The sequence below is a fragment of the Meles meles genome, chromosome 7 (assembly GCF_922984935.1).
Source record: "Meles meles chromosome 7, mMelMel3.1 paternal haplotype, whole genome shotgun sequence".
Lineage (NCBI taxonomy): Eukaryota > Metazoa > Chordata > Mammalia > Carnivora > Mustelidae > Meles > Meles meles.
Window position 1 is genome coordinate 64,822,011 of NC_060072.1, and position 16,744 is coordinate 64,838,754.

Genomic DNA, 16,744 nt, shown 5'->3' on the forward strand with positions numbered 1-16,744 from the left:
CACAATTTTTACCTCATTTAATCTTCCTAAGAGTTCTGTAAGGTAGGGTTTGTTATCTACATTTTTTTTTAAAGATTTTATTTATTTATTTGACAGACAGAGATCACAAGTAGGCAGAGAGGCAGGCAGAGAGAGAGGAGGAAGCAGGCTCCCTGCTGAGCAGAGAGCCCGATGTGGGGCTCGATCCCAGGACCCTGGGATCATGACCTGAGCTAAAGGCAGAGGCTTTAACCCACTGAGCCACCCAGGTGCCCCTTGTTATCTACATTTATTTTTTTATTTGAGAGAGAGAGAGAGAAAGAGAGCATGAGTGGGGGAGCAGATGGAGAGGGAGAGAGAACCCCAAGCCAACTCTCCCCTGAGCACAGAACTGGATGTGGGGGCTGATCTCACGACCCTGAGATGAGGACTCTAAGATCATGACCTGAGCTGAAACCAAGAGTTGGATGCTCTACCGACCACACTGCCCGGGTGCCCCTTGTTACCTTGGTTTAGAAATGAAGAAACAGACACCAGGAGATGTTAAGTGATTCACAAGGTTTCATGGTTAATAAAGGACAGATCTTGGGTAGTCTACATCCAAAGTTTTAAGAAAAGCTCTAGTTGTAGCTTTGTGTATGTAGTTTCATGGACCTTGAGATTGATGTAGAAGATGAGATAATCACAGATGTTCTGACCACATTCCTCAGCCCTGAGCCCTAGGAACAGGAATAGGGAGTGAGAGTGGAAGCAAAGAAGCACAAATACAAAGTTCTGCTCCAGGGGCACCTGGCTGGCTCAGTCGGAAGAAGCAACACAACTCTTGATCTCAGGGTCATGAGTTCAAGCGCCATGTAAGATGTAGAGATTACTTAAGTAAATATTAAAAGAAAAAAAAATAAAGTCCAGCTCTGAAAGACACTCTCAAGGGCCCAGAATTCATCATTTGAGCATTTTTCATAGATTAATTGTCATTTCACATAATTCAGCTCATGTCCTGACAAGTCAAATGAGATTGAGAAACAACCTGTTTCCTGTACACAATCAGACTGAAATCATGCATTTATTAACTGCAATTAACCAGTAACAGGCTTATGTTTCCTCTTCTCATTCCAGCACACAGACTGGAAGGTAGAATAAGAATTTCCTGCAACTTAATTTTCTGAGAATGGTGTTTGGAGTTGAGATGAGATCGTGAATATGAAATCCCCTTGAAAATGGTACTGCTGGGGCACCTGGCTGGCTCAGTGTGTTAAGCCTCTGCCTTCGGCTCAGGTCATGATCTCAGGGTCCTGGGATAGAGCCCAAATCGGGCTCTCTGCTCAGTGGGGATCCTGTTTCCCCCTCTCTCTCTGCCTGCCTCTCTGCCTACTTGTGATCTCTCTCTCTCTCTCTCTCTCTCTCTCTTTCTCTTGGTGTGTCAAATAAATAAATAAAATCTTTTAAAAGGAAAAAGAAAATGGTACTGCTGGGGCACCTAGGTAGTTAAGCATCTGGCTTCAGCTCAGGTCATGAGCTCAAGGTTCTGGGATCTGAGCCCTGCATGGGGCTCCCCCCTCAGCAGGGAGTCTGCTTGTCCCTCTCCGTCTGACCCTCCCCCTCCCCTTGCTTATAATCTCTCTCTCTCTCAAACAAATAAATAAAACCTTAAAAAAAGAAAAAGAAAGTGAAAATGGTACTGCCACTCTACTGTATGATGTATTCGTGGTTGTGTTGGAAGAGAAGTGGCAGTTCATTCTATCATCTCAGAGCTCAGGATCTTGTGAGCCAGTGACTGGGCCTCCTACAGAAGGTGATGGCCGCGTGGCTCCTGCGTCCCCCAGCTGCAGTGCCCTGCTTGCTGAATAGCCCCTTTCTCTTCCATCACATTAAGATTCAAACAGAAGATGGACCATGTCCTTTGGAAGAGGTAAAAACAGTTCAGGGGCCTAAATTGATTCTTCCTTGTTTGTACCAAGTAAACAGATATTTGGGGGAATGTTTCCTGGGTAGGTAAGCTGTAGGACTACTCCACATACACTTAGTGATAGATTAACGGAGAAGAGGCAGCCCTTTCTCAGGAAATTATCCTGATAAACTAAGTAGGCAAAATGACAGTTTGTACTGCAGCTTGATCAAAGGATCAATATTTGGAATCAAAATGACCAGGGTACAACCCCATTTCCATTACTTATTAGCTGTGAGATTTCATTTCTCTCAAATTCATTTTGCTCACTGATAAGATGGGTATGATAATAATAATGCTTTGCTCACAGGGATAAGTAAAGAGATAAAGCAGATATCGCTTCTCGGCCTTTTGGCTAAGATCAAGTGAAGAGATAAAGCAGATAAAATGGATAATGTAGATAAAAGGTGCGTGGAGTCTTCCATCTCAGGGGCCCATATCAAACGTTAATTCCCTCCCTCCTTGGCCCCTAGCTTAGCCATTGGTCTGCAGGTGCAATTTAGACATCCCCGAGGAAATGAGGAATCAGACGAGGTGTTGATAATATTTCTCCAGACTGAATGATGCACGATTCTGGAGAACTGAGGAGTTGTACATGTAGTGGAGGCGGGGTGCAGGGGGTGGGGCTAGGCTTGGTGTCCTTGGGGCTGTAGAAAGCTGGTGTAGTAAGAATTTGGACTGGAGGCTATGAAGCTTGGGTCACCAATCATTTCCAACACATTAAATCAAGTCTGTCATATTGGCTTCTAAGTTCTAAGTGAATTGAAACTTCTAAGTTTCAATTCACCTTGGGAGGCAAAGCGTTTTGCAGCTAGATTCACTGCTTGGTTGTATTCTCTTTCGGGAGGTCCTATGCTTTTCATTTCTCAGAACCAGTTTATCAAGACTATAGACTGATGTCTGTGCTGTTAGCTTATCTGGAGAAAACAAAGCCATTAACGATACTTAACATATTAATTGCAGAAAGTGCTTCTTTAAATTTCTGTTGGCAACAAGTTACCAGTCTAACAGAGTAAGTGAAGTGCATCCAAGGCTCACTTGAAAACCTGGCCAGGCAGGATTTTTAATCTTCATACTTCAGGCTTTCTTTATTACAGTTGCCAAAACGCCAAGCTTATAATTTACAAGTAGTACCCATGTGTCACTGGGAAAGAAACCCAAACCTAAAAATAGAAATGAAACTCAGGAAAACACCAACCCAGATAAATAAATCTTATGTCGAATGTAGAAAGCTCGCAAACCTTTGCTCAAGGTTACACCAATTGTTTAAATTTCAATGGACTGAAGCAAGTGCATTTACCAGTCAGCATGTCAATGCCCAGGGGAAAGTGACAGTTTTTTTCACATTTCAGAAAATCTTTTAACATCATTTCTTGCTCTTTTTTTCTTCTTCCTTCTGACTGATTATTCAATTCTTAGGTAACAGACTGCTTTTTCTATAACAGTCAGGTTAGTATTTCCATTGGGATTACTTTTACCTAAAGCATCACACCTATAGGGCTAGGCCATTGGTCATCGCTATGCAGACCTCTGCTACATTGCCCTGCACTGCATCCTGAACCCCATCCAGTCCTTGGAAACTTGTGTGCCATTGTTAAGGGTAGGACAGATGTGATATGGGTGGTTGCAAATCGTTGACTCCAAGCCTAAAACTTTGGACCTCCTTTTCGGTTTTCCCCATACCCCAGCCAACCACCAAATCCTGCTAATATTTCCTTAATTTTTTTTTCTTACATTATCCATCCTTTCTTTCTCTGGTGTGATGTTTAGTTTTATGTGTGACCTGGGCTAGGCTATAGTATGCAGTTATTTAATCAAACAATCTGTGTTGCTGTGAAGATAATTCATAGATGTGGTTAGCATCTACAATCAGTAGACTTTAAGAAGATTATCTTTGATAATTTGGGTAGACTTCATCCAATCAGTTTAAGGTATAGCAGAGGAAAAATTTTTCCCTATCATCTGAAGTCAAGTGCACAGGAGCTTCAAATTAAACTGACAAAGGACAGATTAACAGGAGGGGGGGAATGGAGTTTATTTACCCACACACTGTGTGTATAGTGGGAGACCCCAGTGATAAGTGGTTAGAATTTGGGGTTTATATACCATCTTAATGAATGAAGGAGTTGGGGAGAAAGGCATTTATGGGAAACCAAAGACTTTTGAAAAGATAAATGAGTTTTCAGGAGAATAAACAGCAGATAAGAAAGTTTGTGATAATGTTTGTCTTTACAGGTATGAGTAGTCTCTCTGTCTCCTTCAGGGCCATAGAAAACCTCCCTTGTACAAGAGATTTGGGGTAAGTTTTTTATTTACTTTCTCCCTTCTGGGAATAGATCTGCCCTAAAGAGGAATTTATGGCAGCTTCATTTTCCCGGAAGTTGCTGTTCTTAGATAAGGGGAACTCTGAGAAAGCCTTTTTCTCTGTCTGTTGAATCTCAAATATCTTCAGCTCATGATCACCTTTTTTTTTTTTTTTTAAAGATTTTATTCATTTATTTGAAAGACAGAAATTACAAGTAGGCAGAGAGAGAGAGGAGGAAGCAGGCTCCCTGCTGAGCAGAGAGCCCGATGCGGGGCTCGATCCCAGGACTCTGGGATCATGACCTGAGCCGAAGGCAGAGGCTTTAACCCACTGAGCCACCCAGGCGCCCCATGATCACCTTTTATACCAACTCTGGGGTTCTAAATGGGTCTCCACAGAAGACTGTTAAAGCAAAAACTTAAGTTTCCCAGAGAGGAAGTAATTCTCCCTCAAGACTGCAGGGTCAGTTTCTTAAGTTCTGAGTCTCCAGCATGCAGTACCAACTTCAGACTTGTCAGCCCCAGCCAGCATCTGAGCCAATTCCCTGAAATAAATCTCTGTCTGTCTCTGTCTTCTCTGTAGGTACATAGGTGATAGATTGATTGATTGGTATATAGATAGTTCTCTATCTCATCTATCTATCTATCTATCTATCTATCTATCTATCTGTCTATCTATCATCTATCTCTTATTCCTTCTGTTTCTATGGAGAAGAACCTTGAAAGACACACAGTGCCACTATGTTTAGTCAAAGATCATTGGAAACTTAACTAGTCTTTGTACTTGAAGTGTTTATCTGTTCCAAATCTTATAAATCAATTTTTTAAAAAAGATTTCATTTATTTGATAGAGAGAGAGACAGTGAGAGGGGGAACACAAGCAGGGGGAATGGGAGAGGGAGAAGCAGGCTTCCTGCTAAGCGGGGACCCCAATGACTCGGGGCTGGATCCCAGGACCCTGGGATCATTACCTGAGCCGAAGGCAGATGCTTAATGACTGAGCCACCCAGGCGCTCCTTATAAATTAATTTTAGATTCATCTTCCTTTAGCTCCTCCCCAAAGTTTGAAGCGGGACACAGCCTTAATCATTAAGGAGGCTATCCAGGCCCTAAGCATTTTGGCACTCCCTACCAATCCAGCCTTGTTTCCCAGCACTATCTTGTGTTCTCAAAAACAGGTTTCCTGGTTCCCGAGTATGCTGTGGACATTGTCATCTGCTGCCTATCTGCATTTTTCATCGCCCATTTTCTGATCCCCTCATCTTTGTTTATACATATCCTACCATTCTTCCAAGGTCCAGATTTTCTGACAAGTCTTCTTTCACTCCTTATATTACTTTCCAATTGCTGCTGTAACAAATTACCACCAACAGAGCAGCTTAAAAGAACACAAATTTGTTCTGTTACAATTCTGGAAGTCAAAGTGAAAAACCCATTTCACTGGGCTAGGATCCAGTTGTCAGGAAGGTGTATTCTTTCTGGAGGCTGAAGGGGAACCTATTAACTTGTCTTTTTCAGCTTTTAGTGACACCTATATTCCTTGGCTTGTGGCCCCTACTTCCATCTCCAAAATGCTTCACTCAGTGCTCTGCTTCTGTAGTTGTCAAATGGCCTTCTCCATTGTCAAGAGGCCTTCTTCCTCTCTATCCAAGAGTAAAATCTCCCTCTGCATCCCTCTTGTAAGGACACTTGCGATATGGAGGGCCCACCAAGATAACCAGAATCATCTCTCTCTCTTTCTTTTTTAAGTAAGCTCTATGCCTAATGTAGGGCTTGAACTCATGACCCCAAGATCAAGGGCCGTAGCTCTACTGACTGAACCAGTCAGGTGCCTAAACCCCCATCTTAAAGTCCTTAATGTAATCTCATCCATAAAGTCCCTTTCGTCCTGTAAGGGAACATTTACTGGTTTTGTGGATTAGGATATCTTTGAGGGCCATGATTCAGCCTATCATATTGCCTGTCTTTTCTACCTCCTTAACTTCAACCAGCATGGTTGATTATTTAAACCACTCTCTCCAACATCCTCTGCACTTCTTTGTACCATGTCTTCTCTCTCCCACCTAGCCCAGTAACTTATTATCTCTAGAACTCCTGAATCCTGCTAGGGAGGAAAAATTAGGCAACTACAGATCATCACCACTGCAAATTTATGATGTCTAATCTCAGCTGAATCCTCAAACCCCTCAACAATCCTTTGAAAGCCCTCTATCCCACTCCACTCAGCAATGGTTCCTTCACAATTCCGCTCAATCTACTCAAGCACAGGACTTTGACTCTTAAACAGACTAACTGGCTTCCATTTCATAGAGAAAAATCAAGGTCATTAAGCAACAGATAACTGATCTCTCCCATTCCTAAAAATGTGACTTTATTTTCCACCATGGCTACAACCTTCCCACAGATCTTAGAGGGTGAAATAATCATTCTACTGTTTCAGACTCACTCATCCACCTTTGCTCCTGATTCTCCTCTGTTGTTTTCCTCAGGACCTTATTTCATCAGACAAACTCTCTCTTTATCTCCAATTTCTTCCTCTCAACTCACTCATCCCTGGGCCTTGGAGCATGATCAAGTTATTCACACACCAGTACAAGACAAAACAAAACAAAACAAAGCATATAAACAAAACACTTCCCTCAACCTTTCATCCCCTTCTAGCTTCTCCTCTTTCTCCTTCCCCTTCTTAAATCAGATGGGATTATTTTCTGCTCTAGTTTTCTTAATCTCAGTTCTTGTGACCACCATCCAAATAAGAAACAAGTGACTTATTCTAGACTTTGTCTTCTTCTTCATATACATCCGGTCAATAACAAAGTACTTGTTGTTTTCTCCTTGAAATCTCCCAAATATGTCCTGTTTTGTTCATTGCCTTCCAATTATGGTCCTTACTGATATTTTGCCTAAATTATAGCCTCATAATCCTAAATGATCAGCCTGCCTCTGGTCTTATTTCTCTTATTTCTTTTAATCCTTCTACCACACTACACCTGGAATTGGTCACGTGAAAACATTAAATCTAATCATGTCACTCCCCTGTTTAAATGCTTTTAATGGTTCCCATTGCCTAGAGCCTAAGTCCAAACTCTTTATTAACTAAGGACTCACAGGCCCTCAATAACCTGACCAGACTTATTCCCCATAAATCCCAATCATGCACTTGACACTGTAATAATTCTGCATGTTCCTTCAAAATGGCATGCTTTTTCCCACTTATGGGCTCTTGCTTGTGCTGTTTCTATGGGATTCAAAGCCTGCCCATGTTTGCTCACCTGTCAACCTCATATGCATCCTCCCAGATCCTCTCAAGCAACATTTTCTGCAAGCATTCTCTGAACACCAGATGGGACTAAATACTCCAACTTTGTGTACCCTTAGTACCTTGCACATACTTTATTATGTTATGCTGAAATTATCTATTTACCTATCTGGTTTCCTTACAAACTCCTTAACTTAAGGGCACAGACCATCTGAACTCATATAGGAAAAATGGTGAATTTATTTCATTTAATACAGAACTTGTTTTATTTACATTTTATTTTGAGTGTTTGGTTATTTAATTTTTATGTCACTGTTATGTCTCCCTCATGGGTCTGGAAGCCCATTAAGAGTAGGGAGTATAGGGCACCTGGGTGGCTCAGTTGGTTAAGCAACTGCCTTCAGCTCAGGTCATGATCCCGGAGCCCCAGGACTGAGTCCCACATTGGGCTCCCTGCACAGCAGGGAGTCTGCTTCTCCCTCTGACCTTCTTCCCCTCATGCTCTCTCTCTCTCTCACACATAAATAAATAAGGTCTTTAAAAATAAAAAAAGAGCAGGGATTATATTTTATGACATATCCTTATCATATAGCAGGTTATGTACATAAAGATATTTATTAATGACTGTTATTGTGAACACTATGAAAAACAACTCAGGCATATACTTTACTAATAGCTCTCTATCATTCCTGTATAATAATAGCAGCCCATTTCTGGTCAAAGCTAATTACAACAAATTACAACAAGATCTCTAAATTCTTATACTGATAGTTAATATAGTACGACACAGATTTTTTGTTGTTGTTTTTATTATAAAAGTATCTGGCTAACAGGCAGATATATTAACAAAAATAGTTTCCCTTAATAGGCAATACCTCAGGTAAGGAACAGTATATTTTATGAAGCATAGGTAGTCAGTCCTGTTTGACCACATTCCTGCTGTAGTCCCCTTAAGTCCTCTTCCCCACCCCAGATAAGTGCATCCTTTTTCAAAGCACTTCCAGAACTAGCTAGTCCTCTTTTGCTATCTCATAAATTCAAGGGAATTTGGGGGGAGCCAAGGCAAACTCTTTTAATATTTCTACTATAGCACGATCATTTTTATTCAAGTGTGATATGGATAAAATAAGGTTGCTTTTCAAAGGAAAAGAAAGAGCAGAGCCATCATTAAAGGCAGTGTATAACCTGAGGGAATGACCTAAAAAGTCTGTTCTCCTCACTCCTTCCGCCTGTTTTTATGTTAACATCTGAGGTGTGTTTGAGCATACCTTCCTGCCCCAATTGTTTTACCTGTTATCCACACAGCACACTACTTCCTTTGAGCTTGTGCCCAGCTGATCTTTACAGTGTTCCCCCATCATCACCCAAACTCTCCGACTTTTCTTCCTGTAAAGGTAGCTCTGATTTACATTTGGATTTATAAAAATCATGAATGATTATTTGTACTTTGACAAATACTTATTGGACATCTGTTTTTCACATGAGGCACTATGAACACTCAAAGATGAATCAGGTGTGGATAAGCTGAACAGTCCTCAACCCTTGGTGTGAATCAAAATGACCTCTGCAGGTTTTTAAATATTTGGTTAATCAGGCATTGACTGCAGAAATTCCAATTCCATCAGTTGGTGGTATGAACATTTTTTAAAAGTTCACAGGTATGTTGATACCAAAGTCAGGCAAAGGCACTAAAAGTAAAGAAAACTATAGCCCAGTATCCCTTATGAACATTGTTGCAAAAATCCTCAACAAAATTATAGAAAACCAAATTCAGAATATTAAAAAGTATTACACACCATGACCCAGGGGGAGTTATTCCTGGAATTCAAAGATAGTTCAACATTTTAAAAAACAAAACAATATACATGATTATCTCAATTGATGCACCAAAAAGCATCTGATAAAATTCAACAATTTTTTATGATAAAAACAATCAATAAACTAGGAATAGAAGGAAACTACCTCAACATAATAAAAGTCATATATGAAAAACCCACAGTAAACATCATACTCAATGGTGAAAGACCAAAAGTTTTTCCTCTAAGATCAGGAATAAGGCAAGGATGCCTACTTTGCGATTTCTATTCAACATAGCACTGGAAGGTCTAACCAGAACAAATGGGTAAGAGAAAGCAATAAAAAGTATCCAAACTGGAAAGGAAGAAGTACAATTATCTCTATCTGCAGATACAGGGGAGAAAAAGATTTCCTTTGGTCCTCTTAGGGTCTCTAGCGGCATCTGAAAATTAAAAGGACAAAGATTAAGGGGAGAAAAGCATACAAGTTTATTTAAGTCTTATGTAACATGAGAGTTTCATAAGAAGACTCAAACAGTTAAACCTGAGAATTTTTCTTCTAAAAAGTGTGGACAGTCTTGAAGATATAGGGTAGGTCAGAGAGTATGAAGTAAGTGTAGTAAACTGAGGGAAACTTGTTATGGTCTGCTCCTTCAGATCCTTTTTAGCATCTCTTTATCTCTGAAAATAAGGGTGCTCCTTTCCTCTAGGTAAGGAAAGACATCTTTCACATGAGAGTTCTATGAGCTGTTTCAGGGGAGAAGGATGAGAAGGTCAGAATAACCTTCCAGTTTCTGCCATTCTGTCAACCTCCTTTACCTTGAAATACTCAATATGCCAAAGTGCCATATTTGGGGTAGTATGCCTTAAATCTCATCATAGATAATATGAACTTTCACATAGAAAATTCTAAAGATTCCACAAAAAGAATTATTTGTTAGTTAGACTTGGGAAGTGAACTTGGCAAAATAGCAGCATACAAAGTCAACCTGAAAAATCAGTTGCATTTCTACACACTAACAATAAATAATCTGAAAAGGAAATCATGAAAATAACTCTGTTTACAATAGCATCAAAAAGAATAAAATACTTATAAACTAAGTTAATCAGTGAAATGAAAAACCTGTACAATAAAAACTGCAAAACATTAGGGAAAAAAATTAAGGAAGATATAAATAAATGGAAATACATCCCACATACATGGATGTACGTTCATGGATGTTCATGGATGGATAGTTGGTTGAGAGTCAAAGCCTTGGGTTTGGGCTCAGGTCATGATCTCATGGGCTGTGAGACTGAGCCCCACCTCTGACGCTCAGCAAGGAGATTGCTTGAGGATTCTATCCCTCTGTCACACCGCCAACTCATGTGTGCCTGTGTGTGCATGTGCGAGTGCACATTATTTCTCTCTTTCTCAAATAAGTAAATCTTTAAAAAAAGATGTCATTATTATCCAAAGTGATCTACAAATTCAATAAATCCCTATTAAAATCCCAATTTTTCAGATATAGAAAAAATCATCCTAAAAATCATATGAAATCATGAAGGACACTGAATAGCTAAAATAATCTTGAAACAAAGCTGAAGGACTCACATTCCTTGATTCCAAAATTTACTACAGAGCTCCAGTAATCAAAACAGTGCAGCACTGGCATAAAGACAGATATATAGACCAGTGAAATAGAACTGACAGCCTAGAAAATAAACCCTCACATATTTGGTCAAATGATTTTTGACAACAGTGCCAAGACTATTCAATGGGAAAAGGACAATCTTTGTAACAAATGGTGCTTGGAAAACTGTATCCACATGCAAGAGAATGAATTTAGATCCTTTCCTAACACCATATGCAAAAAGTTAACTCAAAATGAATTAAGGACTTAAGTGTAAGACCTACACTTATAGAACTCTTGCAATAAAACCAAGGACAAATCTTCATGACATTTGGTTTAGAAGTGATTTCTTGGATATGACAACAAAGGCATAGGTAACAGAAGAAGACAGGCAAATTGGACTTCATAAAAATTTAAACACTTTCTGTATCAAAGGACAATTTCAACAGTAAAAGGCAACCTAAAGAATGGGAGAAAATATTTGCAAATCATGTATGTAATAGAGTAATATCTATAATATATAAAGAATTTCTAAAACTCAGTAACAAACACCAAACAACCTGATTCAAAAATGGGTTAAGAACTTAAATAGAGGGGCGCCTGGGTGGCTCAGTGGGTTAAGCCGCTGCCTTCGGCTCAGGTCATGATCTCGGGGTCCTGGGATTGAGTCCCACATCGGGCTCTCTGCTCAGCAGGGAGCCTGCTTTCCTCTCTCTCTCTCTCTGCCTGCCTCTCTATCTACTTGTGATCTCTCTCTGTCAAATAAATAAAATCTTTAAAAAAAAAAAAAAGAACTTAAATAGATATTTTTCCAAAAAAGATACACAAATGGCTGATGGGGCGCCTGGGTGGCTCAGTGGGTTAAGCCTCTGCCTTCAGCTCGGGTCATGATCTCAGGGTCCAGGGATTGAGCCCCACGTCGGTCTCTCTGCTCAGCAGGGAGCCTGCTTCCTCCTCTCTCTGCCTGCCTCTCTGTGTACTTGTGATCTCCCTCTCTCTCTCTCTTAAAAAAAAAAAAAAAGAAAGAAAAGAAAGATACACAAATGGCAGATAAGCACATGAAAAGATGCTCAGTCTTACCAATTTTCAGGGAAATACAAATCAAAACTACAATGTGATACCAGTTCACACCCATTACAATGGCTACTATCAAAAGACAGAAAATAGGGTACCTGGGTGGCTCAGTTCATTGTCTGCCTTGGGCTCAGGTCATGATCCCAGAGTCCTGGGATCCAGCCCCAATTGGGCTCCCTACTCAGTAAGGGGCCTTCTCCCTCTCCTCCTGGCTCATTCTCTCTGGAGCTATCTCTATCTCTCTCAAATAAATAAACAAATCTTAAAAAAAAAAAACAAAAAACTAAAAAAACTGGATAATTAAAAGAGAAAGAGAGAAGACAACAAATGTTGGTGAGGATGTAGAGAAATTGGAACCCTTGTGCACTGTTGTTGAGAATGTAAAATAATATAGTTCCTGTGGCTAACAGTATGGTAGTTCCTCAAAAAAATTAAAAATAGAATTACCACATGATCTAACAATTCTACTTTTGAGTATATACCCCCCAAAATTGAAAACAGGTTTTTTTAAAAAAAAAAGATTTATTTATTTTATTTATTTGACATAGAGAGAGAGAGAGAGAGAGAAAGAGGGAACACAAGCAGGGGGAGTGGGAGAGGGAGAAGCAGGCTTTCCGCTGAGCAGAAGTTGGATGCGGGGCTGGATCCTAGGACTCTGGGATCATCACCTGAGCCAAAGGCAGATGCTTAATGACTAAGCCACCCAGGCACCCCTTGAAAACAGGTTCTTGAAGAGATATTTGTATACCAGGCGTCCATTATTCCGAATTACTAAAACATTGAAGCAATGTGAATGTCAACTGATAAGCTAAATGTGGAATATATTACAATGAAATATTATTTGGCCTTAAAAAGGAAGAAAAATTTCATATATTCTATGACATGAATGAATCATGAGGATATTATGTATGTCAAATAAGCCAGCTGCAAAAAAATAAATACTTCATGATTCCACTTATATGAGGTGGTTAGAGTAGTCAATGTAATAGAAACAGAAAATAGAATGGTAGTTGCCAAGGGCTGGGAGGAGGGGAGAATAGAATGTTATTTTTTTTAGTGGGTAGAGTGTTAGTTTTACAAGATGAAAAGAATTATGGGGATAGATGGTGATAATTTGCATAATATTATAAATGTATTTAATATCACTGAGTTTTACACTTAAAATCATTAGGATGATATATTTTTTATGTCATATGTATTTTACCACGCTAAAAAAAACAGGAGGGGCACCTGGGTAGCTCAGTGGGTTAAAGCCTCTGCCTTCGGCTTGGGTCATGATCCCAAGGTCCTGGGATCGAGCCCCGCATCTGGCTCTCTGCTCAGCGGGGAGCCTGCTTCCTCCTCTCTCTCTCTGCCTGCCTCTCTGCCTACTTGTGATCTCTCTGTCAAATAAATAAAGTAATTAAATCTTTAAAAAAATTAAAAAATAAAAAGATTTTATTCATTTATTTGACAAGAGAGAGATCACAAATAGGCAGAGGCAGGCAGAGAGGGAGGGGGGAAGCAGGCTCTCTGCTGAGCAGAGAGCCCAATGTGGGGCTCAATCCCAGGACCCTGAGATCATGACCTGCCCCGAAGGCAGAGGCTTAAACCACTGAGCCACCCAGGTGCCTCTTTCCATGTGTTTTGATAGATGTTTTTCTACCTTAACCTTATATATTATAAAAGTAATTGATGCTCATAAAAGTTCAAAGAGGAAAAAATTATATAAAATTATTTAAAATAAAAATCACTACTCCCACTTGCTTTCTGACTTCTATCCTCAGAGGTAATTGTGATTAACATAGTAGTATGTCTCTTTGCAATCACTTTTTATGCAAGTACAAACATGTGAGATATATATATATATATATGTACACTTTCTCCATATATTCTTCTTTTCTCCTCAAATGAAATGATACTTTACCTACTATTTTGAAAAGTTTCTTTTTCTCCACAAACCTATGTGTCCTGTGTGAATATGTCTTAGTGAAAGTTCCTAGGAACGGAACCAAACAAAAGGTTTTACTTTTCAATAGATAATGTTAAACTGGTGTCTTATTTTTATTTTATTTATTTATTTATTTTCTTTAAACTGGTGTCTTAATGGAATGAATACTTTATAGTCCCAATAACAGAGTATGAAATTATTTTTTCCTACACAGTCATCAACTCTGGATATTATGAAACAAATTCGTTTACAGTCAAATCTAGATAAAAAATGGTATTTCCATTTACATTAAAATTATTAATAAAGTTTTTATTATAAAATTTATTTTTAAAATACTTTATTTATTATCTGAGAGAGAGAGAGAGAAATAGAGCATGCACCAGAGTGGGGGAGAGGTAGAGGGAGAAGGGAAGCAGGCTCCCCGCTGAGCAGGGAGACCCATATGGGGCTTCTCCCTCTCCCTCTGTTCCTCCCTGCCCTGCTCTTTCTCTCTCTCAAATAAATAAATAAAATCCTCCTTTTTAAAAGATATTATTTATTTATTTGAGAGAGAGAAGGAAATAGAGCATGAATTCATGGCCTGAGCCAAAGGCAGACGCTTAACCAACTGAGCCACCCAGGCGTCCATTGATATAAATTTTTAATTACATCTTAATTCCATCTTTTATTTGCAATATTTTTTTTTGAATTTTATTTATTTGATAGATACACAGTGAGAGAGGGAACACAAGCAGGGGAAGTGGGAGAGGGAGAAGCAGACTTCCTGCAGAGCAGGGAGCCTGATGCAGGGTTCAATCCCAGGACCCTGGGATCATGACCTGAGCTGAAGGCAGATGCTTAACGACTGAGCCACCAAGGTGCTTTATTCACTTGAGAGAGAGACAGAGAGAACGAGCAGGGTGCAGAGGAGAAGGAGAAGCAGACTCCCCACAGAGCAAGGAGCCCAATGTGGAGCTTGATTCCAGGACCCTGAGATCATGACCCAAGCAGAAGGCAGATGCCCAACAGTCTGAGCCACCCAGGCACCCCCTGCAACATTCTTTTTAAGTAATATTTATGACATGCCAAAAAGAGAAAAATGTTTATAAATTTTCTCTTTTGATTATATTATATCAGTGTAAAAGTTAATAGGAATACTTTTATTTTTATTTATTTATTTTTTTTTTATTAAAGATTTTATTTATTTATTTGACAGAGAGAGACCACAAGTAGATAGAGAGGCAGGCAGGGGGCGGGGGGAAGCAGGCTTGCCGCTGAGCAGAGAGCCCGATGTGGGACTCGATCCCAGGACCCTGAGATCATGACCTGAGCCGAAGGCAGTGGCTTAACCCACTGAGCCACCCAGGTGCCCGGAATACTTTTATTTTTAAGATTTTTTTATTTGACAGAGAGAGGCATAGCTAGAGAGGGAACACAGCAGGGGGTGTGGGAGAGGGAGAAGTAGGCTTTCCAGTATGGAGCAGGGAGCCTGATGCAGAGCTTGATTCCAGAATCCTGGGATCATGACCTGAGCTAAGGCAGATGCTTAAGGACTGAGCCACCCAGGTGCCCCAGTAGGATACTTGTGATGAGCACTGGGTGTGGCATCTAAATGATAAATCACAAAATTCTACTACTCAAACTAATATAACACTACATATTAGCTAACTGGAATTTAAATAAAAACTTTAAAAAAAAGTTCATAAGAATGTTTTGTTTATGTTCAGTTTTCCAAATCAAGAATTTGAATAAAAAATAACTGATTAATATCTGAAACTCATTCTAGCATAACTGGCAAATGTTCTGATTTGAAGAAATGAGAGGGGGCGCCTGGGTGGCTCAGTTATTAAGTGCCTGCCTTTGGCTCAGGTCATGATTCCAGAGTCCTGGGATGGAGCCCTGTATCAGGCTCCCTGCTCAGCAGGAAGCCTGCTTCTCCCTCTCCCACTTCCCCTGCTTGTGTTCCCCCTCTCATTGTGTCTCTATCAAATAAATAAAATCTTAAAAAAAAAAAGAATATTGCAAATAAAAGATGGAATTAAAAATTTATATCAATGGACCCCTGGGCGACCTTCTCCATGGAAAGCCTGCTCCCTCTCCCACTCTCCCTGCTTGTATTCCCTCTCTTGCTATGTCTCTCTCTGACAAATAAACAACATCTTAAAAAAAAAAGGAGAGAAAGAAAGGAATGAGAGAAGGTAAAATTTTAAAGAATGCATTTTTTCAGAAAAAAAATTTTTTTTAAAGTGGGCTCCACATGGAGCCCAGCATGTGCTTGAACTCACAACCCTGAGATCAAGAACTGGGCTGAAATCAATAGCCGCCCACTTAACCAACTGAGCCACCCAGATCCCCCCAGCAATCACTTTATTTTTTATTTTTTAAAGATTCTATTTATGGGGCGCCTGGGTGGCTCAGTGGATTAAGCCGCTGCCTTCGGCTCAGGTCATGATCTCAGGGTCCTGGGATCAAGCCCCGCATCAGGCTCTCTGCTCCGCGGGGAGCCTGCTTCCTCCTCTCTCTCTCTGCCTGCCTCTCTGCCTACTTGTAATCTCTCTCTGTCAAATAAATAAATAAAATCTTTAAAAAAAAAAAAGATTCTATTTATTACTTATTTTTTCTTAGTCAGAGAGAGAGCACAAGCAGGGCGAGCTACAAGCTGAGGGAGAATTATTCTCCCTGCTGAGCAAGGAGACTGATCTAGGGACTGGATACCAGGACTCCAGGATCATGACCTCAGCGAAGGCCAAGCTTCCCTGACTGAGCCACCCAGGTGTCCCAATGGCTTTAAATATCTTAGAATTCTCTGTTCTCCTCCATAAAATCTTATTTTTGTAAATTACTAGTTTAAGTGTAAATTATATC

The 16,744-nt window shown here is 40.0% G+C and overlaps 1 protein-coding gene across 1 annotated transcript in view; it reads left to right on the plus strand.

Moving 5' to 3' along the window:
* Positions 1-4,201: 4,201 nt before the first annotated feature.
* SINHCAF (SIN3-HDAC complex associated factor) overlaps positions 4,202-16,744 on the plus strand; it is a 53,017-nt gene continuing 40,474 nt past the window's right edge. Inside the window, exon 1 of the mRNA XM_046012726.1 lies at positions 4,202-4,223. The gene's annotated coding sequence lies outside the window, so the exon portion shown is untranslated. The remainder of the gene's footprint in view (positions 4,224-16,744) is intronic.